General features: G+C 46.3%; 1 protein-coding gene across 1 annotated transcript in view; it reads left to right on the forward strand.

The window, feature by feature from the left end:
* The window catches only part of KANK4 (KN motif and ankyrin repeat domains 4), an 827707-nt gene that overhangs the window by 499631 nt on the left and 300820 nt on the right, over positions 1-27256 (forward strand). The gene's annotated exons all lie outside the window — the stretch shown is intronic.

Raw genomic sequence — 27256 nt, forward strand, 5'->3', positions numbered from 1 at the left:
AGTAGCAGAATGCGGAGTATTATGATAGCTCCACAACCTATCTTGAACAGCTTCATGAATAGAAACACCTTGAATGGTAGCCGACTGAATAGTCTCTTTCAACATTCAGTTGACTCTCTCTACCATTCCATTTCCTTCTGGACTATAGAGAGCCACAGTTAAATGTTTGATGTCTAAATTGCTGAAAAAATGTTGCATGACATGTGATTTAAATTGAACTCCATTATCTGAAACTAAGCATTTAGGAATTCCTTCTTTGTAAAACAATTCTTTAAGTATGCTTATCACTGTTAAAGTGGTTGGCTCAGCAAGAAACTTGCACTCCACCCACTTGGAGAAATAGTCAACAATAACCAAAGCAAATTTCATGTAATTTTTAAGATTATACATTGGACCAATAAAATCCATGCCTAACTTTTCCCAAGGTCCCTTAGGAAATTCAACTGGGTTAAGAGGAGTGTTACGAACCTTGAAAGATTTATCAGCCTGAGAACAAGCAACACAACGTCCAACAAAATTCTCTACATCAACATCCATTCCTGGCCACCAATAATAGAGACGTAACCGTTTTTTTGTACCAGTCATACCAATATTTAATTACATTGACCACTCCCCTTTGAGAGATCACCCCCCCCCCCCCCCCCCAGTTTTTTCATCCCACTTAAAGCCCTGACTCTGGTACAGAGTCCCTGCACTCTATATTTCCATTTCAAACACTGAGTGAAATGGCCTAGTATTTTTCAAGAACACGGACTCCTTTAGTGCAATGGATTCCCAAAGGCTGATGCTCTCTGCCACCTTTGTGTTATTGTAGTTGATAATATAAAGGGTGTCTGTCAATACACAACCCAGATTCGTTTCTTTGTAAGGCGCGGTGCCAGGAACCGTTTGGAAGGGATGCACGGTGGCGGAGGGGAGCTCTGGTGGACAGCGTCTGCAACGCAGCGCCTCAGAAGGGGTTTCCCGCCTTCTGCGAATGATCTATGTCGGTGCCGCCGTGCCGCCCCGGGGGGACAGGCGCGCTGAGGCGTCAGATCAATAGAGGTCCGTCGAGCAGTTAGAGCCGCTCTAGGACTCCTCTGATTTCCCTGTCATGCCAGAATTCACTGCCGGGTCAGCAGAATAGCCGCTTACTTTAACTGCTTGGGTGTGTGATGTTGCAAAGCAAGCGATGAATCATTAGCGGCCCTCTGTTTTACCTCACTACCGGCCGAGCCGCATTATAAACAGGAAATTAATGATTGATTGTATCTGCCCTGTGAAAAATGACTCAATGTAAATATGTGTTTCAGTGTACATAAATTAATGTTTATATGCTGTGCTGCAGCAACTACACCGGCTGCTCCAATAGGAACCGATTCACCAAGGGTGGCGTCCACACAGATACCCATCGTGCTTGGCATGATGAACTAGAAACGACTGACCCAGAGTGTTTTAAAGCACAGACCTGCTGAAAATGTAGGTACCACAAGGTTACAATTTCAGGATGCTCTTTTTTCCCCACATGTAGCACTATCACTGCAGATTTTCTCTGCCTCCCAACATTAAAGACAAATTCTCGTTCCCTGTTTTTTTAAGAAACATCATTAAGCACCTCTGTGGGGGTGTTTCTTTGGGGCTTTTTCGTTTCAAATTGATGGCTGTGTACCGTTCTTCCTTTTTAGGTCTGGTATTAGCCAAGAGCTTTTGATTTTACTAAATGTATATGTATTATACACTTATTTATATGGCCCTTTACCCATCTCTGCATCCATTGGTCTGTTCTTGTGCCAGTCTTATTTTTACGTTGAATCTATTAGTTGCGAGGAATATTGTGGCTTTCCAAGATTATAGAGGGTGTTGGAGCCTATCTATTGCTTACATTTGGTTTACTTTCCTATCATTCTCATGTGCCTGCTTCCTATTTGTGTCATAGCTTGTCAATCTTGTGTTTGACTCTCCCCTTGAGCATTGCCTCTTTAGCAGCTCATTAATTGGCTGTCACCTCTGCTTCTACTGCTTTTTATTCAGCACCGCGTTTTCTTTAGCCTTAAGCACTCCACTGGAGTGCATGTGCTTTTGAGCTGTGCACCTCGTGTACTTCTCTTCCCCTGCACACATTTGCACTCTCTTGCCTGAGTGCCTCTCCCCTCTTTCCTGCATGTTGCGCTTATCCATGTGTTTCTCCCCTTGCCTTCCCGTGCCCTACATGTTGCTTCTCCTACCTGCTCCCACCTTCTCACTCCCCTGTTGTTCCTTCCTTCCATCTGCACCTTCTGTGTTGCTTCCCCGTCCATGCACCCTCTCCTGTGTTGTTTACCCCTCCTTCCCACCATCCTCATGTTGCTTCCATGTTCTGTTCTCCCATCCTTCTGGTGTTGCTTTCATTCCCATTATCCCAGCTTGCTTAAAAAAATGCATGTTTTATTTTCTTTCTACTTACCGATACCACTCGGATTGGTAACTAAAAGGAAAAAAAATGAGCTAATGTCATTTTGTAGGCGTATGCATGTGTGGTGCGCTTGCCTACAAAATGATGCGGGTGGTTGTGTCAAAGGCTTTTAAAAGAAACTTTATCCACATTGCGCAGGATATGGGACACTGTGCAGCGTGGCTAAAAACCATAGGCAATGCCGATAGGTCACAAATTTGCCAATGCTTGTACTTCCGCCCACTACAGCATAAAGCATGGGCCAGCCCATTCCAGCCCAGCCATTTAACTAACTTCACTGTGAGTGATGGCATTCTACTCTTTCACAAGGAGTACAAAGTAGCTCTCTTGAGTGTCTGGGACTGCTTCAGCAATGTGTGCTTATTGCGACTAAAATATTTTTGTTTTTAACTAAAGTTTTGTGTTTTATATATATATATAAATATATAACACAAAAACAGGACAAAACTAGCATTGAAGAAGCCAAAGGTCTGGCAGCCAATGACATGCCAATTGGCTTTGCCATTGCTTCTTACTTATGTTCTATGACGGATGCAATGAAATTGATTTGTTTCCCCTATGTATAGGCAAAGTTGCAAAGGAAAATGCTTTGCAACTGTCTATTTTTTTTAAAAAGTGGGCATGCCACAACAACACATTATTGCAACTACTGCTCAGGGTCACTAGCATCCACTTACTATTTCTCTTGCTTCCTGACTCTTGAGCCTTGTACATCCCATTACCCATTCTAGTCCCAGGGTAGGACTATTGGCAACCGTTAATGAGAAGAAATGGCTTTCCAGTGGTGGCTGGATTCTTACTACCAATTAGTCTAGAGGTCATCCTGAGTAATAGTGGAGGAAACAATTATCTGCACTCTGAAGTCCCATCCATCTTGGTCGTATTATCGAACTTCAAGGGATAGAAGATAGGTAAAGCTAATCACCTTGTACAAAGTGAGCCAAGTAAAGAAACTTTTCCCATCCTCACAATTGGTCCAACCTTATTTTATTTTATTTAATTTTTTATTAACGGTGCTTCATAATCTACTGCACTCCAGTGCATGGTACACCTTTCAGAAATAAAATAAATAATAATGTTGCTTGACTGTTTCAAGGTAAGTGTTAATTGTTGATGAGACATATGGCAAATTAGAATTGATATGCCAGATCATCCATCTGCCTTTGCTGTGAAATTTCCTTGTTGGAAATGGCCCTTTTTGCTGAGTTATCCCAAACATTCAGCCTTCCTCCTCTTTTTCTGACCTTGTTTTTGTTGGCTTTAGAACTCTGAGCACTTTACCACTGCTAATCAGTGCTATAGTGCATGTGCTTCTTCCCTAAACATGTGTAAAATTGGTCTATATAGGATTGACATATTTAGCTTACTTATAAGTTCCGTGTAAAGTGGTATACCATATACCCAGGGCCTTTAAGTTAAATGCTACAAATGGGCTGCAGCACTGATTGTGCCACCCACGGAAGTAGCCTTTCAAACCTCTCTCAGGCCTGCCACTGCAGTCCATGTGTGTGCAGTTTACTGACACTTTGCCTTTGTATTTAAAACTACGTGCTAAGACTTAGACTCCCCTGTTATTACATATAAGTCACCCCATAGGTAGGCCCTGGGTAGCCCTAATGTCAGGGTGCTATGTAAGTAATAGGTAGGACACGTACTGTTATGTTTTGCATGTCCTGGTAGTGCCAAACACCCTATTTTGTTTTTAGCTACTGTGAGACCTACCCCTCATAGGTTAGCATTCAGAGTTCCCTAATACCTTTTTAAGTGGTGATTCCTGATCAGAGAGGAGTAGCTTTTTGATGTTTCATATGTTTGGAATGGTATTGATAAATCTTACTTACTGGTGAGGTTGGATTTAACTTCACTATTTTAGAAATGCCACTTTTAGAAAGAGGACATTGCTCTGCACTTACTGCTCTATGTGCCTGACAGTCTGTCTCCAAAACACTTCTGGGCTAGGCTAGGAGACAGCTTCATTTGTGCATTCCATCTAGACAGACACAACACAGGACACTCAACTACATCTGCATTCTGATGAGTCTTCATGGGAAGGTAGGAATGGGCAGGCACTTACACTTCAATAGGTAGTGTGCTGTCCACACACAAAGAGCTGATTAGCCCCCACCAGTAGCCTGGCAGACAGTACTGAGTTAAAAGGGATCCTTGTACACATCAGAGAATTCCTTTGAAGTCACCCCCTACATCAAAGCCACTTTTGGGTATACGTACTGGGGCTCGACCCCTTAAAATCAGACCCTGCATGAGACTTGTAACCAGACGCTTTTGGCTCTACATCTTCACATTGCCTGAAGGACTGCTGTGCTGCCAGGAGAGACTGCCACTTTGCTAACTGCTTTGCTGTGTTGACCTGCTGCTTGCCTAGTGCTGTGTAGCAAGACGTACTCTAACTCTGCAACCTGCTTTTGTATGCTGGCGTGCTGCCTGCTACCTTTTTGTTATGTTATGAGTTTTCTTCTGGGACCTGTTGGCTTGCCTCCTGTTCGTAAAATTCTCAGGGTCATCAAAGACTTTTGCTGTAATAGCACTGCTGTGGGTCTCTGAGTCTAGCATCTGAAGCCTCCTCGGACTTCATGCTTCACTTCTCTAAAAGAAGCACACCACCTTGGGAGGCTGATGCTCCCTGGCAACCATGTCCTCGCCCTGTAAGTGGAGACTGCAGATGAGGTAGACACCTGGGGTGGGGTGCCAATTGGATCAGCTATATTCCCTTCTAATGCATTGCCTGGACAGCATGGAGTGCACCGATTAAATCATCACCACTCCTGACATCTTGAACGTCAAACGACAAAGACCCGATTCCCTTGTTCTTAGTGCCCGCAGCAGGTACGGGTTCACAGCAGACGTTGGAGGCCCCGGCAGCTTCCATGCTCCCACAGACAGGCAGAGGGGTATGCCTCAGTAGTGGGACCATATTGTTCCAACTCCTCTGTTTACGCCTGGTACTGTAAACCGGACAGCGATACCGTGACTGCCCAATCTAGCACAAGTGGTCTTTCTGCACGGGGGGTGTGGCCAACTGCCGAGCATGGCGGATGCGAGCTGCAGAAGCTCCGTACCGAGCCCTGACATTGTGCTAATTATCCTGTTAGAGCTGGGGCGAACTGGGCTTAAAAACAAAGCCCTGTGCAGCAGGGACCTTGAAGCCAACAGCAATTCTGAAACGGAGGGTCTTGCTGTTGGTTTAAGAAGTATCCACAACGCAGCTCCTGGGAGCCATGAGACAGCGGAGTAGTGCGGGCAGGGTGCCGGAAGATGCCGGTTCAAGCATCATACTACGAATGGAGGGTGTAGTAGGCGGCTTACCCACGGATGCGCTAGCTAGACTGAACTTCCCACACTGACTGTGTACTACCCGAGGCACGATGTGAACACAATTGGAGGTGAGAGCGAAAGCGCGGCTCGTGAGAAACAATATGGTGGAGGGCAGCGCTTGGGAGCAGCAAACCGCTGCCTAAAACTGGAGTAATGATTGCATGGTGTAAGGACCCCCAATCTCATCAGCAGTACTACATAGGGCATCTGGTGCTGATTATCGCAGTATCGCCCGCACCGGTGCACATTGCAGAAGCCCAGCAGTGATATTCCCTACTGCGTCATAGGCTCGAGAACTTACCATGCAGACACGGTGAAACAGGCTCGCAGTGGCACTATATCAACGGACGCTGCTCTATTGCCTGGATGTGGGATAATATGTTTAACCAATAGGCGCCTGACTACCCCTGGGAACGCGGCCACGCAACGGAGGTCGATGTGCCCCGAGTCAATGCACTAGCATATTGCGCATCAACCGGACAACTGCATCAGGTCAGCTGCCTGATATAGTGAGTCTCAGTGAGGTGGAGTGACCGAGAACATATGCCACAAACCCCTGTGCTGGAGATATAGGGGGCGAATGCCACTGCATCCTACCAAGGCACGAATTCATACTTGTGCCCATTCAAAGTCGAAGTAAGGTGCCCGCTCGCTGGTAACAAAAGGAGACATAGAGAGCCTGTTTGTAGCGGGAGTGATCTGGCTCATCGGAAAGCGGTGGGCTGCCCTGATGTTACCCGAGTGCCTGGCAACGCAATAACACTGCGAGTGAGCTATATTAAACAGTGTGCATACACGGAACTGTAGCACGTCCTTTACGCACACAACCACGGAACCTCTGAAGCCTCCCTGGTACATTAGCCTTGAACATAACAATTACAACAGCCTATCTTGATGCAAGTGCTAATGTAAGGGCGGATTTAGACTATTGCAGTAACACCCAGTAATAAACTGCAGTAAGTAGCGTGCAGTTGGGGCTGTCCGCTCGAGATCTCGGAAAGGGTTGCTGTGTTGGGTCTCAGATCCTCTGCATCATGGGTCGCACCAAGGCTAGGCAGCCTGACCCCCCTGCCTTTGATGACATGCACTCTGCAACACGTGATGTTTTAGCGCATAGTCCTGACATGGATGTAGTGCCGCCTATGGGGACTGAACAAAACACCGATAAGCTGGACACTGAAAAAGATCAGAGTAGGAGGAGGAGCTACGCTCGTAACCAAGATGGCCGCATAAGCTCCCGGCTCCGTCGACCTCCGCCAGAAGCTCATAAATCCTGTGCATTATCCTGATTTCCCGCCGAACTCCCGTGCTGGTGAACTGCGCCTGATTCGAGAGGTGCAACCCCGAAATCTCTGGTGGCCCGGAGAGCGGAGATATCCCGTGTTCCATTTTTGGCCTGCCCCAGACTGGACGCCGGGGCCTCGAGTTTCAACTTGGCCGGGTTGGAGTCGAACAACATCGGGGGTGGAAAGTGGGTGGATCCGGTCTCCCGAAGTGGCTCTGTTTTCCTTTCCCTATTGGATGGCGCGCCGGTGACGGCACTACCCTGCAACTACGGTGGCCCGTGATTATCGAGTATTTGTTTGAGGATTCTCCTCCCGGAGGACCCGTTGGGCTCCCGTGGTTCTCTGGGATAGATTCCTCGTGTGCGGCGACGGTGTACTTCTCGTGCTGTGGAAGTGTTTTACAGTGGACTTTACATCGATTTTGCCCTGTGCCCCGGAGAAGTCGACCTCTGGGGTTTGGATACCCGCCCGGTCGCTCATTGAGGGGCGATGGAGCGGTCTGAATCTACACCGTCGCTACGCACTGTACTGGCCGCCATTTTGCAGCTTCACGAACGGGTCGCCGCCGCCATCCAGGGGATGATTGTCACTGTTGACTGTATTAGTCTTGGACCGGATTCCGACCCTCTGTTGTTAGAAAGCCGAGCTACTCCACCCGCGGAAACCGTCTTGATTGGCACCGAGGGCCCAGAGCGGGTTATTCATTTGAAACCTCCCAGCAACCCTAAGATGGCGGCGATCGAGGCCGGAACGACTGGATGTTTGTTCAGCCCTGAATTGATACCACCCGAGATGGCTGTGACTACCCCTCTGAGACAGTATACCTCCTCCCACGAATGTCAAATTCGACTTTCGCCTCTTCCTGTGAGCGATCGACACCGCATGGTCACTTTCTCGTTGAATGGCAGTGGACTTGCTCTGACTTTTGATCCCTGTGTGTGTTCATCCTGCTTTCCCTCTCCTCGTATTAACTTTGACACTCTCCTGTATTTTGGCATTCTTGTTGTGATGGCGGTCCGATTGGATGTATCCGAAGTGGAGAATCATGGCGACTTGTTTGTGCTGAGGGGAATTTTTGTTTTTGACCGTGAGGGTTTGGGCTGAACTGTATTGGACTTCGATGCAATGTTTTTTCTATTTTTTGGATGGGTTGTCTCTATGGGAGCGGGGCTGACTGCTTATCTGAATAGACTGCTTGTTGTTTTCTAATGTATCTGGACGGGGTCTGCTATCTCTGTTGATTGGGGTCGGACGGGATGTTCTCTTCCCTCTCTGTTTGCGGCTCCCCTACAGGCTACTTTTTTATTTGCTCTGCTACGCTATTCTTACGGTAGGGGGTGTCTGCTTTTGGCGAGGGGATGGGAGTCCGGGAGCTCGTATCGTATTGTATATTCTCCTCCTCCACCTTTTTTCCTTCCTTGGGGTGTAGTTTATGGGGCGACAGGCACGCTGCTAGTGAGGTTAGGTCGTAGCCATCGGCAGGGGTGTAGGGTGGGGGGTTGTGGGGGGGTTTATTATTTTTCCTTTGTTATTTTCTATGACCTTTCTATTCCCTTTTCCCTCTCTCACAAGAACTGTGGCAGATGCTCCTGTCTTTATCGTATCTGGGTGTCACTTGTATACTTCGTAAATCCTGTATTTTTGGTGAGTGGATGGGGCGGGGGGAGGCCTGCGGTCATTGACGTGTAATTGTTTTGCTCCAGCCATCCGCTGGTATCGTTCATTCTGCCGCTCATGCCTGTATGGTGCTTCTTTCCTTCGCTCGCCCATCCCCAGCTGTAATGTGTTTCGTTTACTGGCACCCGATATGTATATTACCTTTCTTGTGTTTAACATAATAAAAATATATTAAAAAAAAAAAAAAAAAAGATCAGAGTATCACGCGTGGCGATTGAAACTCAAATAGGTACGCTCACTACAAGCCTTAACCTCTTACAAGCAAATCATAAAAAGTTGACAGACAAAGTAAAGTCGAATAAACGTGCCCTAGATGATCTAAAACCACAACAAACAATACACACCTTCCAAGTGGAACAAATACAACGACAACTACAAGGATTACAAGATAGGGTGGATGATGCCGATGGGAGATCCCGCCGAAATAACGTCCATATACTGGGAATACCGGAGAGGAGTGAGGGGTCTAATCCCACTCCGTTTGTTGAAAAATGGCTGCGGGATCATGTAGCAAGGGAAGGCCTTACGGAACTCTATAGTGTGGAGAGGGCGCATAGGGTGCCACCCAGACCTCCCCTTCCGGGGGCGCCACCCAGACCACTGATTGGATGCTTACTGAACTATAGGGATTGGGACACGATTCTGTGTGCTGTGAGGGAAAATGCTCCCATCCACTTTGAAAATAAAAAGATCTCCCTGTACCTGGATTTTACACTGGCGGTTCAGAAAGCGAGAGCCACCTTCCAAGACGTTAAAAAGAAACTATGGGCGCATAATTTGAAATATGCGGTACTCTTCCTGGCTCATTTAAAAGTTATTATGGGGCAAAAATCTTTCTTTTTTGACAACCCAGAGGAGGTGGCAGACTGGACTGAAATTACCTTCCCACCTCCTGTGTCCCAAAACTCGCTCCCGCCGAGTTAAACTCCCCGGTCCTTGTCACAGCACGCAGACGAAGCCAGAGTGGATAAAGATAGGTGCCTAAGAACTGGCCCCAGTGTAAGCCCATCTTTGGAACAGATCTCGGAAAGCCAAAAAGACGCTCTCCTGACCGTGGCAGCACTTGCGGAACATGATGCAAAGTCCATCGCTGTTTCTGTCCACTCTTTGGATGATGCTACTGTTCCCTCAAACTCTGAAACAAGTCTGCATTGTTTCCATTAGTTACTTCACAGACTGCAACTGACTACTAAAGTTGTGTGCTGGGCCCTCCGGAAGTTGGTGTAGTATGCTGTATAGATAAGTATGATCAGCTGTGCACAATGATACATGATTGTCCTATGATCCATGTTTATTAAACGATGATGGGGATAGTGCTGGAGCGATGGGAACAATGTACTTCCATTCAGGGTAATGTATGTCAGGAATGTGGTAGTTGCCGCCCCCACCATTTGGCGACTGCACAATGCTATTTCTTACTCAGAGTTCCTGTTGAACTTTTTTTCATGGTTTGGTCCTCTCATGTTATAAGGGGGAACATAGTATTGGGGAGTTTTCATAGATTTACAGACTCAGCTACAGTTTATATTGTACCAGATTGGCCTCTTATCCTATACGTCCATGGCAGATCACTCTACTTAAGACCTGGTGACACAGCCTAGCAAATATACGTACAGCTCTTGGAATGTAAGGGGGCTGGGATCCATACACAAAAGGCATAGGGTATTGGCACAGCTAAACAGAATGAAAACTGAAATTGTGCTTCTTCAAGAAACCCACTTGAAACATGATGAAGCAGTAAAAATACAAAGAAATGGAGGGGCCAACTGTTCTTTACGTCCTACTCGGCATTTGCATGGGGGGCTGTGATATGAATGAGGAATGGTACCCCGTTCAAGTTATTAGAGCAGAAGATTGATTCTAATGTCAGATATGCCTAGTACATGGACTACTGGATGGGGAACACATTGTTTTGGGAAGCATATACGCTCCAAACACAGATCAGGACAAATTCCTAGAGGTTCTTAGCACGGCATTGGTGGGGTGGGAAGAATACCCCTGGGTGTTGGGAGGCGATTTCAATACGATGTTAGATGTTGATCTGGACAGATCGCATCCTCCATTGCAAAATACGGGATGTAGGAAGTTGGCAGAAGCACTCAAGGGATGGTGCATAGGTGGGGGATAGGGAACGCATCGCGAATGGCACACCCCACTAGCAGGGAATACCAATTCTACTCACCACCACATGGGTTACATACTCACATTGACAGAATATTTTGCTTCTTAAATATACTCGGCCTTATCAGTGACACAACACATTTGGGTAAGACATTATCGGATCATAATCCCATAGAACTTACACTCGTATGGGGCAGGGTTCCTGCGCCGATACCGACTTGGAAGCTGCAGCCCATGCTGTTAGAAGGCCCAGTCTTTTACAGTGCATTATCCACGGTAATAGGGAATTATTCTATTGAAAATGCGGATACAGCGAGCATGCGTCAAATTGAATGGGATGCATTTAAAACTGTACGGGGGTAGCAATTAGCACGAAGGCAGGAGCACAGCTTGCTTTAATCAAACAATTTACTGAAGTTGAAAATCATCTGGGTAGGTTGGAGCAGGAAGCTGTACTGAACTAATCACAACAGGCACAGTTACAAGAAGCACATATAAAACATGCGGAACTTTTAGAAGACCTGCACATTTTAGACTATCGTCTTTATACTCGGTAATAACATGCAACACCAGATAGAGTGGGCACACTTCTCGCTAAAAATATTAAAGATGCCCCGTCGGTATCCCCTATTCTTGAGATCCGAAACATAGAAGGTGCCACGGTAAATTAAATAAAATTATTACATGACCACAAGGAGGAGCTGCGACAGCCGGTGACTAGCATGGAAATTAAACGGGTGATTAAAGCGCTGCCTCGTAATAAAGCAGCAGGGAGTGAAGGGCTGCCCATTGAATTTTATGTAGCATACTCGGAATTACTAGTGTCTCATTACAGCGGTTGTACCAGGCATCGCTAGATAATAGTGCACTCCCCCTTACCACGCTCCAGGCGATGGTGGTCTCGCTCCTGAAACCGGTCCGAGATAGTGTCGATATGGTGGAATATAGGCCCCACTTGCTTCTAAAAAATCCTGAGTAAGTTATTAGCGACTAGACTGTGTCAGTTTATCCCGCAGTTGATACACATTGATCAATGCAGATTTGTCCCGGGCAGAAGCACGGCGGTTAATATTAGGGGACTGCACCAAATAATGATTTATGCGCCGACAACAGTTACTGCAGGGGGTTGCATTTCGCTTGATTCCCTACACTGGCAATATATGTTCTATACCCTTTCGAGATTTGGCAGACCGGAGGAATATATCAATTGGGTGAGGCTACTATACATGAACCCCACGGCGCACGCCCGTACGGGACAACATGTTTCACAGCAATATAGTGTAGCACGGGGTACAGGACAAGGTTGCCCGCTGTTACCCTTACTATTCATTTTAGCTTTAGAGCCTCTCTTGCATGAACTTTGATCCATGACGGGTCACAGATGGATCACAATGGGAATCAATATGCATATTGTCTCTGCATATGCGGATGATTTAATTTTATATCTCAAAAATTTAGATGAGGACTATGAACCCATACATACTACCTTTGATACTTTCCAATGGTTCTCAGTCCTCTCTATAAACGAGAACCATTCCTATGTATACTTTTTCACTGACTAACACGTAGCGGTCCCCTGTGCTTTGGGAAGTGGACGTTTCAGACAGCACCTATTACCTTAAAAAAAAACTAGGAATTCAGGTATACAGGGAAACAAAAGATATCCTAGATGCTAACTTAAACCGTACTATAGCTGCGCTCAGATCCCAAATAAAATTCTGGACTTCCCTGCCCCTGTCGATAGTGGGTAGAGTGGCTATTGCCAAGATGGTGATGCTCCTTAGACTGTTATCTTACTTCACTAACTTGCCCTTCATCATCCCAGCATGGGTATTTAAATTATTAAACTCCCTATTGATTGACCTGATATGGGGTACAGGCCGCAGGCGTATTGGACTCGCGAAGCTCCAACTAGATATGAAACAAGGGGAATGGGGGCATGGGATCTGAAAGCTTGTTGGTATGCGAGCCAGCTACAATGGCTGGCATACTGGGTGGCTGGCTGTAATCTGCAGGAGACTGATATGACTCGTCAGTCATGTGAAAGAAGGGACATACATACACGTTTTTTACCCAATAGCAAGATTCCTCAGACGGCGCCCCACTTGTTGAGAGTTGCGTTATTATACTGGAGTAGCGCTTTGAGATATACGAAGACAGTAGCTCCATACACCCCCACTATTCCCCTATTAGGTATCCCCCTCACAGATGGGAACTGTTACTGGAAGGAGAATATTGGCTTGGGTAGATGCAGGAGTACACACGGTGGGCATGTTCTTTTCGGACGGTGCCCTGATGCCACATGATGTCGTTGTCCACTTGGGCTACGGAGGGGATAAAACCAATAACACATGCGCTACTCACTATGCAATACTTGATGGGAAACAGAAGCCACTTGGCAAAATGGCTCTACCTAGGGATTCGCACAGTGGCAGCAGTGTCGCTCCAATCCCTCCATACCAAATGGGACACGAACGTGGGTTGTGCACTCTCTGACAAAGAATTAGACAATATATCAAAATATCCAAAGAAAGTGTCCAGGAACCCGGAATTTAAATTTATCCAGCTCATGATCATGACCTATTTGACTCCACACAGACTGAGCTCTATGTTTCCAGACACAGTGGATAGCTGTCCACGCTGTCACTCATCGGAAGCAGAATTAATACATATGCTGTGGAGTTGCCCATGATTAAGTCACTATTGGGCATCAATATGTAAGATAATGATGGATGTCATACCCAGGGCGAAATAATGACTCGCTGGAGTACTGTCTACTGGGGTTGGGCCCAAGAGGGAAGAAGGGAAACCCTATGAATAAATTTGCTAATCTGGCTTTAATTCTTGATTCGTGAAATATTACCATGAGGTGGAAGACTGCTAAACCGCCATCAATACAGGAATGGCACAACAAAATGGTTAGATGGGGCAGAACAGAGGGTGCCGAACTAATGGGAGAAGAACACAGGGGATTGCTTAAAAAACCCATTTCTATGGAATGGAATATGCTGTTGGAAGAATTTATAGCTGTTGATGTGCAAACATACTGATGGGTCCCTTATACACCCCCTTGAGCCTTTTGACAGAATGCTGGGACAAGTATTGCCTGATAGACGTCTTTATGGTACAGCGCTAATTAATATTAATATGAGGTGAGTTGGATTTGCATGTTTCTACTGTATGGGGATGGGTCATCTAGATGTGGAGGATTCCAGGTGAGTCTGTAAGGGGGAGAAGGGTGTGTATGGGAGTTAGACATGGCTCTATTCATAGAAGAGTCACGGTTACCAGAGATTGCTACTATGGTCAGATATATAACATTAAGTGATCAATTTAACTGTGATCATATTAAACAACTGCCGTACAGTAGGGAAATGATGGGACTACCTTAACTTGGTATGACTTTTGCATATGGTGGGCACTACTCTTCTGTCTGCTTGCACTTATGTTTCTTATAGGACTTTCCATGCTGTAATGTATAAATACCAGCAAATGTCTCCTGGTTTATTTTTCGGTATGTAAAATCAATAAAATATGTTAAAAAATAAATTTTAAAAAGTGTTCTTTCTGCACTCCAGAGTTTGCTAATCTTGCATTTTTGCCTACTTTAAATAAAACGTTTTGAATTAGAGTGTCCCTTCGACACTCAAAAACTATTGAACACAGTGATTCTTGGTATTCTTTAGATGTGCACATCTTGAGAAATATATTTGATATTTTTATCATTTTGGTCTCTTTTTGCTAATTATACAGACAACTATTTTCATAAACCTGTGTGGAGTCTTTTTGAGGTGTATTCATTTTGTTAATGTGTGTGTGTTGCATAAATTCTTTACACATTGCCTCTTTAGATAAGCCTGACTGCTCTGTGCCAAGCTACCACAGGGTGGGCACAGGTTATCTTTTAGTGTGTACTTCGCTGATATCGACTTGAGTGGTGATTCCTGCCTGACTTGGGTGCATACCTCAGCCAAACAGGAATTCCATTTCTAACATTACTCCTCTACCAGAGTGGAAAAAAATCAGCCACATTTAGAGTTCTTTGCCAAGGCAATGGAAGTTTCTTCATGAAAGTGACTGCATTTGCATTACTATGTTACTATGTTATGTTACTATGGTACCATGTTACTGGGTACTTATAAAGCGCATGGCTACTACCTCAAGTGTCTCGGCGCTAGAAGAAGAGAACCAATGACAGAGCCAAACAGGCAGCCCCAGGGCCGCTGACCTATTGTGAAAAAAGCCGCGTTTTTAATCCGCGTCTAAAGCTAAGGAATTGAAAGAGGAAATTTGCAAGGAAGTTTCTGGTGAATTTCAAAATATTATGACTGCAGTCTCAGGAACATGCTTTATAGTGTTTCCATAAAGATGAGGAAACTATACCTGCCTTTAGTTGAAATAGACCCTATATGGGGTATATTACAAATTAATACAATTTACAGTCTCACAAACATGATTGATAGTATTCCCAGAAAGATAAGGATGCTATACATGCCTACACTTGAAATGTACCCCAAATGTGGTGTATTTCCAACTATTACAAATATGATGGGTAAAGTTTCCAGAATTTTAAGGACACTCTACTTACCTTGGGTTGAAATGTACCCCTATGGATCCTATTTCCAATGATTACAACTGCAGTCTCAGGAACTTACTTTGTAGATGTTTCCAGAATTTTAATGACACTTTACTTACCTTAACATGAAATGTACCCAAGAAGGGGTACGTTTGTAGTGACCATACCAGCAGTCTCAGAAACATGCTTGGTAGTGTTTACAGAATGTTAAGGACATCCCACTGAACACCAGGCGAACAGTTACCCAGGTTCTTATCACAGATTGACTTGTTTACGGAAACGCCCTCTATATCAGAATCCCAGCCCATGTCCTACACTGACTCCAAACCATTCAGAATTCTGCCGCCAGACTCTTCCTGAACATACCGCAAAATAACCACATCTCTCCACACCTCAACAATCTCTACTGGCTACCATTCCAGGAAAGATGTAAGTTCAAGCTACCCACCCATGCCTACAAAGCTCACCACAACATTGGTTCAGCTTACCTCAACCACCACCTCACCTTCTACCAACCCAGAAGACATCTTCGATCTGCATCCCAGGAAAGGGAACACCTCCCTCGCATCAAGAAGACCAGAAGTGGAGGACTCTCCTTCTCATACCTCCCAGTCAAGACCTCGAACGACCTCCCCCCTCTCTCATGGACGTCTGAAGAAACCTCAAAACATGACTTTTCCAGATGAAACAGGCGTGATCTCCTGCCCCCCCCCCCTCTCAGGCCTGCCGTACTCAGCACCTGGATACCCTCACATGTGATAAGCAGCGCTCTAGAAATTCACATAATGTAACATAATCTTACGTACCTCGATTTGAAAAGTACCTGGTATGGGGTATATTTCCAGTATTCACAACTGCCATCTCTTGAACTTGCCTGGATATTAAGGACACTTTGCTTACCTTGACTTGAACAGTAACCGATACAGGGTATATACCCGCTGGCTAGAACGGCAGTTTTACAGATTTACTTTATAATGTTTCTGGCATGGTAAAGACACTTTACTAACCATTTCTTGAAAGATTTCCATAAAGCTGTATTTCACGGCAGTAAGCCATGGAGGTCAGACATGGCAGCGCGGCTCAGTCACTCTCGATCATGCAGCTTTATGCCTGAAGCCAGCCAGTGAGCTTCATCTGTGCCGCACAAAATAGTGTGCATGCATCAGCTGCAAAAAAGGTTGGTATATAGTAGTGTGACAAGGGTGCTATGGTGCAAGCAACAAAAAATTCCCCTAGCAATTATCAGGGTTCAATCTGTAATTGAGGGCTCTGGGTCCTTGGGCTTGAAGCCTGCCTATTGCTTACCATGGGTTGATGTTCCTGTCACTGTCATTTGCCTGCTTCTTATTTTTGCCCCAGCTTTTCAATCTTGTGTTTGACCCTCCCCTTGAGCATTGCCTTTTTAACATCTCTTTAATTGGCTGTCATTTCTGATACCACTGCTTGCTTTACAAGCACTACTTTTTTCTTTAGTGTTAAGCACTCAATGAGTGCATGGGCTTTTGAGCTGTGTACCTCATGTACTTCTCTACCCCTCCACCTGTGTTGCACTATATTACCTGAGTGCCTCTCCCCACTTTTCTCCCTGTTGCACCTATCCGTTTGCTTCTCCCCTTGCATTCCTTTGCCCTCCATGTTGCTTCTCACACCTGAACCCTCCTTCCCGCTCTCCATTGTTCCTTCCCACCATCTGCACCCTCTGAGTTGCTTCCCCGTCCACCCGCCTTCTCCTGTCTTGTTTTTGCCTCCCTCGCACCCTTTCCCCTATTGGTTATGCCTCCCTCCCACCATCCCCATGTTGCTTCTGTGTTCTTGTTACTTTAGTATGAAATACTTTTAAAAAACAAGAGACAAGAGGTGTTTGGCAAAACAGGAACAGTTGGTTTAATTGAACGTGGTGGCTGGGAAAACAGTTACGGGTGCAGGGTCTGAGGACTGTCTCAATGTACATTCAATTGGCAATCTTCTTAAATACAATTTTCAACAAGTTGTAATGGTCTCTGGCACTCCATATACGGTGAAGAATGTTGGTTTCTGCCTTAGAGTCATACACAAATGGTCAAATGGTTCCTACATGTGGGCCTCGCCGCTGCTTGGACACAACATGGCCAGTGGGTAACGTGTCTAGATATCCAGCATGGGGAGCATTTGGTCACTGAGTGTGTTGTGTTCTAATTGGCTATGTGTTCCTAACTCATGTGGCATCTGCCTTTTTGGTGTTTTTGGACCGTGAGTAACCCCTCCGGCAATGTTTGCTTCATTGGGGTCATTATCTCTGGACCACTGTAATGCTGTAGCACCTATCTGTGGGATTGATCTAGAGCTTCCTGATTGTGAGGTTATCTGCCAGCTGCGCAACTTCCCACCTGTGACCTATGAATCACCAACCCTGGGCCTGGGTCTCAGAGCCTGTCTGACTATGTATTTGTGAGTCAGAGTTGAGGTGGAGTTCACGACAGGCAATTGCGTTAGTAGGGACGTGATTTCCTTTCAATAAATTAATATATTGATTTTTCATATTAACACTATCATTTTCAATATTCACATTCTCCCTCCAGTTGATTTTCCAACGTCACTATCACACTATCTAAGTTATGCATTTGTTCTATCACTTTATGAGGATCCTGTTGTTTCCCTTGCTATCTTTGCACTATGACAACTTTTCTAGCTACTTGCATTCTACCTAATTTGAGGTCTGTGTTTTTACAACAGGTGATCCCCCATTGTACTCCCTCACATGCCAAAAGAAGCACAATGATAACTGGCAACATTGATTTACATAATCTGGATAACCACCGTAGGAGCTAGGAGAACCAGTTGGTAAGCCACTCCTGCTCAGGGGCCCCTCCCTCCTCACACATGTCTCTTTGTAAATTGTGAATCAAAAAGAGGGGGACTTGGAACCAGATTAAGGTCCAATACCCTTGCTCCTCTCTATAATTGACACGTCAAATCAGTGTGGGTACTTGTTCCTATGTGGAGATGGTATAGAAAAAGTTAAAGGAAAGATGTGGTTTGAATATATGGTTCCAGGGGGTATCCTCCTTATTTGGAAGTGTTGCCCTCACACCCTTTTGGGTGTCATGCTTCATCATCAGGCGTTTTGCTCCTTGTGGGACCAGCAATGCAATGCCCCATGGGCAGGCCCGGACTGGCCGTTGAGGGCACCGGGCAATCCCCCGGTGCGCCGCAAGGGTGGGGCCGTTTTTGGGCCCCTGGGGGCCGTTTTTGTTACAGGGCCATTTTTGCGGCATAGCTGCAAAAGCGGCCCTGTAACAAAATCTGCCGAAAACCGGCCCTGGCAAAGAGCTCGGTCGCACCCCCAACCTCCCCCCCCAGGGGGCCGTCCGAGCACTTTGCCAGGGCCGGTTTTGTTTCTCAGTCCGGCCCTGCCCATGGGCCCCGCGAGAGAGCTCTTTGTCGGAGATCTTTTCTTGTATCAGCCGTGACTGTGAATGCTGGTGTGTGGGGTATAATGTGTAAAGTGGAGAGTGTGATCTGAAGAAAGATTACCTAAAGGAAATCACATTTTTTTCAGAGACCCTTCGGTAAGGTTAAATACTAAGATGAGGTAATGTGCGCAAGGTTATGATATGCCACTACTTAGTGAGTGAGTGTGTTGTAGTTAACTATCGTGGTTTCACTATTCAGGTTGACATGTTTCACACTATGTTGGTCCAGTAATGGATACCTAGCAGTTTTTCAGGCCCAAAAATATGTTCCCTGCCCCTGAATTAGGGTGGGTATCTAGAATCTAATTATGTTCAATCCCTGGTAGTGATTGATACAGTAGATCCTAGGTATCTATGTCATTCTCACCCAGTACACATCCATAAATCAACCTGGAGGAAAGAAGAAAGATGTAGGGAAAGGACTTGAAATATACAAAAAAATCAATGTTTTGTGGACAGCACATATTTTATTTATTTTTATTTTAAAGGTTTTATATAGCGCTGGCTAGACCCAGAGGTATCAGAGCGCTTTACAAGAGTATCAGATCATAGTTACAGGTTACATCGTTACAACGGTTAAACAGTTATTAGAGTATGGAAACATAGTTACTTGTAAGGTCGAGATAAACAATAAGCACAAATACGTAAGGGGAGAAGCAAGCAAGGGGAGAGATTCAGGGGAGGGGGTAGGAGCAGGGGAAGTAGACCGATAATGAAGGCGGGAAAGAGGAGGGGAGGGTGAGAGGCACAGCATGGAAAGAGATGGGTAAGGGCGACGGGGGCACAAACCGGTAGACGAGTCAAAGCAACGTTCTAAGTCCAGTAAGCTGTGATCCCAGGGGAAGTGGTATCAATTCCCTATCTCTGTTGCGAGAGGCTCCCTTTATGCTGCGGACTCTCTCAGAGGGGTCTCTGAGACTCCAAGGCCTACAAACTGGATCCTTCCCCAAAAAGGGGAGAGGGAGTGCTTTGGCAAGGGATGCCATACCATACCTCAACTGTGAGTGGCTCCCTAGGCGCTATGGACTCTCTCAGCGGGTTCGCGGAGACTCCAGAGTATTTCCCGCTGCCCTGTCCCCCCCCTCGGTCTTCCTGAAGCCTGCGGACAGGCCCCACTGGGGGTCGGGGGCCCGCGAACCGAGGGGGAAGAGCAGTGTTGCCTAGAACCATCATATGATGCACATATGGTCTCTGCATATCATCGTATCATGCAGTGCCATGCTGTGTTGTCCGAGCTCTACGTTAGCTCTTCTATTGGTGAGTGTCACCAGTGTCTAAATCACTCATGAAATCACTGTGTAACTGCAAGCGTTATTAAAAAATATAAAATAGAGACTATCCAAACAGAAATTCAAGACTGATGCCATGACTCGCCCGTAACTGTGACTAAATAAGAAGAATTCCCTATTATAATTTGGTGTCCCAAGCATAGGGGAGCATGTTATCTCTGTTTTAAGTTTACAAAAAGTATTGTGCTTCTCAGGCATCGATGTCAGCCTCTCGTTGAATACCCCGCAGGGGTCTTTACTGAGCCCCACCCTTTTCAATTTATTTGGGGCGCCATTGGTCCCTATTATTAGACAGTGTGGGTTTTCCGCTGTCTCGCATGCTGACGACACACAGGTGGTGGTGTCGGTCTCAAATAACATGGAAGAGACAGCTGACTGTTTTAATCATTGCATGACACGGGTTATTGAATGGATGCAGTCCAACTGCTTGAAGCTAAATGGTGAAATAACTGAAGTTATGCTGCTAGGACCTAACCCTTCTTATTGGTCGCTGAGATGGTGGCCTGATAGTCTGGGCAACTGTCCAACTCCAGTCTCTAAGGTTAAGACCTGGGCTTAGTTTTTGATGATAAGCTTACATTTAATGCTCAGATCAATGAGCTAACTTCTACCTTTTGACTCATCATAGAAATGATTATGAAAATTCGCCCTTTTATCCCTCGTGAGGCCCTGAAGTCCCTAGTTACAGCTCTGGCCCTTTCCAGACTGGACTATGGCAATGCCCTTTATGCAGGGATGCAATCGCAACTGCTACTGAAACTGCAGAGATTGCAGAATACAGCAGCCAGATTGATACTTGACATCCCCAGACATGAGCCGGTCGCTCACAGATTGGGAGCCCTACATTGGCTAACAGTGGCCAAAAGGATCATTTTCAAATCTCAATGTCTGGCCTTTAAAGCATTAAAAGGCATTGGCCCGCAGTTTTTGAAGACACATTTGAAATGGTATATACCAGGTAGGAGCCTAAGATCGGCTCACTCTAAACTGCTACAAACACCAAAGTTCAAGCAGGTCCGGTGGGGAGGAAGAAGCTTCCTCGTGGGAACAATTAAAATCTGGAACCTCCTCCCGATCCCTATCAAGAGCAGTACTTTGCTTATGTCTTTTAGAAGAGCTATGAAGACATGGCTCTTCACAAATAGACATGACGCATCATTTGCATTAAAACTATCCTGTCCTACTGTCTCTAGCACCAAGACGCCCTCGAGCAAATCGTTGCCGGTTTTCGCCTTTTTCATGGCCTCGAATGGGGAGATGATAAGCATGCTGTAATCAAAGACCAACTGTTGGACCAAATTGCAAAGCCCTAAAAATGTTTACATATTCTTTTTTGTTTCGGGTGGTGGCATAGCCCTAATGGAGCTTCTTGTTCTGTAGTGACTTGTCGAAGGGCCGCTGAAATTAGTTGGCCTAAATAGTTTACCTCCTGCTGCACATAATGCACAATTCCCTTCTCCACTTTGTAGCCCCTCCCGGCAAGCGCAATAAGGAGTACTACTGTGTCCTGTCGACATGTTTCCTCGAAGGGGCTGCATATCAAAATGTCATCCGCTTGTGGTAGCCTGCGGAATAACAGCTGAACTCCTCGAAATGTAAATGCGGTCAGATACTGGCTGTCGAGGTCCAGAAGGATGCTAATGAATGCGTTTTTGATGTCTATCACAGAGAAGTGTCTTGCGTCCGCTAATATGTTGGTTAGGTTGATGTAGGGTTCTGGTACTACGGGAAACTCTGGGACCATGACGTCATTGGTCCTGACCAGATACCACGTCCCCCCTTACTCTTTTTGACTGGAAATATTGGTGTAGTGCAGGTGGATACTCCTATGTAGAAGACCCCTTGTTCAATCAGTGCCTGAATTGTGGGTGCTATACCCTTGCTGGCTTCCCTGGACAGTGGGATAGGGTGATGTATATGTACACAAGAGCACCTCCCACTCGACCTACACTGAATAAACTATGGCTAGTTAGAGTTCCATTGGGCTTTCCCTAGGTTTAAGATCATTGCAAAAAATGAACAAACGCATCAATTCACATTTGTTTATTCTTTTTTGTTATACTGATAAGAAAACTGTGCATACGCGCCCGCACGCGCATGTGCATTTCTTACAAGAAACGCGCACGCGCGGGTGTGTGCACATGCACAGTATTTATCAGTATTTCTAATTGCAAAGAAGAGGAGAAGGGCAGCCCGGGGAAGCTGCGGTTAAAATGTAAGTCTTTTTAACTTGCTTTAATGTACTTTTAAGTTATATTATTAATAGTGGGGTGGAGGCTGACGGCGTGCCAACTACGCTCTGCTGTGGAGTGTGCTGAGTTTTGCCTACTCCGCGTTCTCCTCGTAACGCGGAGTAGGCAGAACTCTACACACTCCACGGGCGGAGCAGAGTTCTCCGCCCACGGTTACCCATATGGCCCCTTTGGGCACAGTAACGGTGGCACTTTTTACAAGACCTGGTCCAGACAAGCTGTCAGTACCGTCATGGGCACCATTTTGCAGCTCTACCCTAACTTCAATCAAGTCTGCGTAGATCATTTTGAAGTATCTGCACACTCACCGAACAGCTGGTCATCTGTTACCTCCGATATTCTGAGGTTGGGTGTAACAAAGATAATACACACCCACATCACGTTTGCATGGGTAGGTCATATTCCAAGCAGAAAAACTCTTCCTCTTGGGGTTCCCAGTTATAGTGTCCTTTCCGGCAGGAAAATGAATTTGCTGGGCAGTTGCAACTTCTGTCCCAACAATTCGGTGTGTTATCGATAATCGTGAGGCCGCATTGGTGAAGGCAGTCAGGTCAGTGAGGAACACCCTCATCGGTCCATCAGTTTCGTGACAGTGTTTTAAGGACATGAGTCTTAGTGTTGAAACCCCAGAGGTGGAGCAGGTCATCTGCCCATCCTCAGAGAAGTGAATGGTCATGTTTAGTTTGGCTATTAAGTCTCGTCCCAAGAGATGGGTTGGGGACAAGGGGTGATATAATAATTCTCCCTTCATGGCATTCCTCCCACGGCCACCTTAAGGGATTTTATGAATGGGATCCTCATCACTGAACCCGAAAACCCCTGTGTGTCCATGGAGTCTTTGGAGAGGTGGACGAACCCTTCCTTTAGGCACGACTTGGTTGCACCTGTGTTGATCAGGAAGCTGTAAGGCGTATTATTTACTGGCATTGTTATCATGGGTTCCTTCTCAGATCGACAAATGACGGTCTACCTACCTCTGGGAACTGAGGAGAGATTGGGACCAAGACCTGCCACTGGGAGTTTTCAGTACTACTTCCTTGCTTCTTTCTGCTACTTACTTTATCCTTTCTAACTCTCTGAGACAGCACCCCCATCAATGCCTCTGCCTTTTGTGCCAATGCGGCTACAGCCAATCTTCCCAGCACCAACCGTTCTCAGTTATTCGGCAGGGATTTTGCAGTGGTATCCTGGTCTTGTACCAACTCCCCTCTCTTTTTTCCCTCTCTCCATCTTATCTTTTTTTTTCCAACCTGTGAGGCACTGCTGCATGTAGGGGAAGTCTCAGTTGGGATTTCCTCCTCCATATCTGATGCAATATTCTGCTATAGTCTTGTACTCTGACTAAAACGATCCTCCATTCGGCCAGGATAGGTCATATCAGTTCCTCTCCTCAGTCCAGTCTGCTAGCAGGTCGCAAAACGGGTATGCAAACCTCTTGCCTTCCTTTCTTGCCACTATCTCCATGGGGTAGGTCTGTCTTTGCCATGCATCCATGTGTTACAGGGAGAGTGGTCCCAGTATGCACATTATTTAAAAAGACAATCAACAGAGGAGTGTTCTCACAGAAGATATTGCAGAAGAGCAAGCTTGTAGTTAATCAACACAGTCAAAATGTTAACTATGAAGGAAACCGATTTAGGTTTTTCAGAAGGCCCTCACTCACCAGCCTGGCTGGTGACATGCTTCAGCATCGGGCCCCACCAGGAGTGGCCGAATGCCACCCTAGTGTGCTGCAACGCCAGTTTACTGTGGAGCAGGTTTGTGATAGTGAAATGTGATTATAGTGAATTTAAAAACATCCAAATTGTGTCAAAAAAATCTTTTACTAGTTTTGCCAATTGGATACATAAAAATAGAGTGTAGGATGATGACTAAATTAGAAGTTCAAATTCATCCTAAGAGAGTGGTCAACATGTTTCTGCCTTTAATGAGAGTTTACTCAGGCTTTCGTCAGGACCAAAAGAAATGGTGAAGACCCTCGGCGGTATAGGCGCGTTAAGGCCCAGCCTAACCTGAGGGTACTAGCGTGAAAACAAAAATTAATTAGAAGATTCCGTCAACAGTAAAGAGGAACCAAGTTTATAAGGTGGTGCAATCTCTCAAAGCACCATGGGTCACGGGAGGGGGGTGAAAGCGACGCAGCACACCGCCCACAACGCTCAGCACCCGTATGGAACCTATGTCAATCCTTTCGATACCGGACCCCGAGGATGCTTTTGTTATGTCAATGATGTATTCTATGACCTCACTGGATCTTTAATACCTTTCACTAAACCCCAATCCTCATCAAGAACCACTTACCCACCCCCATCCTTTTCTTTCTGGGCACGTTGTACTTATTGGATGAATTTCCTTTGTCATACATGGCTTTGATGCGGATGTGATTAAATAACATCCCTCTTTAATTAGTTGTGTTATGTTTTCACTTTAGACTAAATCCAAAAGATTGTTTGTGTTCTTTTTAAATAATGTGCATACTGGGACCACTTTCCCTGTAACATTGAATACCCAGGTCCCAGTACTTTGGGTCTACCCTTCTATGTAATGCATCCATGTGTAGCATCCTCGTCACTGCTTTCCTAATTGCTTGCAAAGGCGCCATCTTATTTTTCCTGTTTATCTGGTGCGTTAGTACCAGGTTGCCTTGGTCTTTTTTTTCATGGTCAGCCCCTCTCCTTTGTCAACCAAGAGGTAAAGCTCTGATCTCTGTTAGAATCCTCTCATTTATTTCTGTATTACTCTAGCTTCCCTCATATAAAGAGCACGCTGATTTGTTATTCTTGCTATACTTTCTGGTTGCGTGCTCTCTCTCTCTTTCTCTCCAGCCTCAGCTCATGCCTCTCTTCCTGCCCCGTCTGGTTTGCCTCCTTCGCTCTGAGCTGCTCTCTGTTCTTTTTACTCTGGCCTCGTCTTTAAATTCGCTTTATGTTGTCTCCTTGGCTATCTGGGCAAGCCCTGTCGCCTCACCCTCATCGTCGGTTGCTGGTGAACTAGGGCTCCCTTCTTCTCCCCCACTTGCTGTATCATTATCAAGCACTGCTACTAATCTCACTGTCACTCGACTATGTTCACCTGAACCAGTGGGAGTGTGTGTTTTTTTGCTTTGGAGGTCCTGTGTTTTTGATGTGGTAGACGGGGGGAAGGGTTGAGATTTTGGGGACATTTTTAGGGTCTTTGGGTTGCACTGGAACGTCTGGGCTTGTTGGGTTTTTGCTCTCTCGTGCTTGGGTCTAACTGTCCTCGTTCAGTGGTGAGCTTGTCGGCTTCTATTATTGTCAGATTTGAATATCCCAATGCAGGGGGAGCTGGGTGAGCACCTCTATTCCTGTATATTGTGGGGGAGGCGCTGGCGCCCTGCTCGCTAGCGGCATTGTAGGGCTATTGCTCTGGCCTTTTGGAAGATGGCTCACAGTTCTAAAACTGCCCTCTCTTGTCTCCTTTTTGACCTGTATATTTGTATTTATATGTGTTTTAGTATGCTCTATTGTGTTAGTGACAAATGTTCCCCCCTTTGGCCGTGGGGAATTAGTGCGCCTTGTTGTGAGTGTGCGGCGTGGGCTGCATCAAAAGCTTTTTTAACCTTTCGCCACATTACACAGCATCTGGGATACTGTGTGGCATGACCAAAAACCATTGGCAATGCCAACAGGCATCTGCCTCACCAATGATTGCTACGGCCTTGTTGCTAGGACTGCTATTTTAGCACCTTTCTCTAAATATGGCCCTTACCCATAATAATGCTTGCAACGTTCAACCATCACATCGTATCACCACAGCAAAAAGCTGCTATTAAATGAAAGAAGTGTAGGAAATAATTGAGCAGAATGATGTTATTGCAAAACACACCGCTTCTTAATAAAAAAAAGTTCATGTAACCATCAATCAAAGTCGCCACCCAGCACGTGAAGCGGGGACGTGAGCCGCGAGAGGACACATTTGTATTCCAGCTCGCAGACTGCCTGCACCTTGACACACGCAGCGTGCCTGTGGCGGGCCTCTGGGGGTGGAGCGCACTGCGTCTGGCAGGCAGGCCTGCACACTGGAGTCATTGATTAGTGCACTGCCTGCACCTTGACAAACACGCTGGGGGCGGAGCGCACTGCACCTGGCAGGCAGGCGTGCACACTGGAGACACTGATTAGAAAACTGCCTGTGGTGCCCCGCTGGTGGCGGGCGCACTGCGTTTGGCTGGTAGGCGTGCCTACTGGAGTCACTCATTAGTGCATTGCCTACACTTGACACACACGTCGTGTGCCTGTAGTGACCCGCTGGGGGTGTTGACACACACGTCGTGTACCTGTAGTGACCCGCTGGGGGTGTTGACACACACGTTGTGTGCATGTAGTGACCCGCTGGGGGCGGTGCGCACTTCATCAGGCAGGCGTGCACACTGGAGGCACTGACTAGCGCACTGCCTACACTTGACACACACGTTGTGTGCCTGTAGTGACCAGCTTGGGCGGGGCGCATTACATCAGGCAAGGCTGCACACTGGAGGCACTGATTAGAACACTGCCTACACTTGACACACACGTTGGGTGCCTGTGATGACCCACTGGGAACGGGGCGCACTGGAGTCACTGATTAGTGCCCTGCCTACACTTGACACACACGTCGTGTGCCTGTGGCAACCATCTGGGGGCGTGGCGCACTGCATCAGGCAGGCGTGCACCCTGGAGGCACTGATTAGTGCACTGCCTACACTTTACTCACACGTTGGGTGCCCGTGGTGACCCACTGGGAGCCGGGGCGCACTGGAGTCACTGATTAGTGCACTGCCTACACTTGACACACACGTCGTGTGCCTGTGGCAACCATCTGGGGGCGTGGCGCACTGCA

The sequence above is a fragment of the Lissotriton helveticus genome, chromosome 1_2 (assembly GCF_964261635.1).
Source record: "Lissotriton helveticus chromosome 1_2, aLisHel1.1, whole genome shotgun sequence".
Classification (NCBI taxonomy): Eukaryota; Metazoa; Chordata; class Amphibia; order Caudata; family Salamandridae; genus Lissotriton; species Lissotriton helveticus.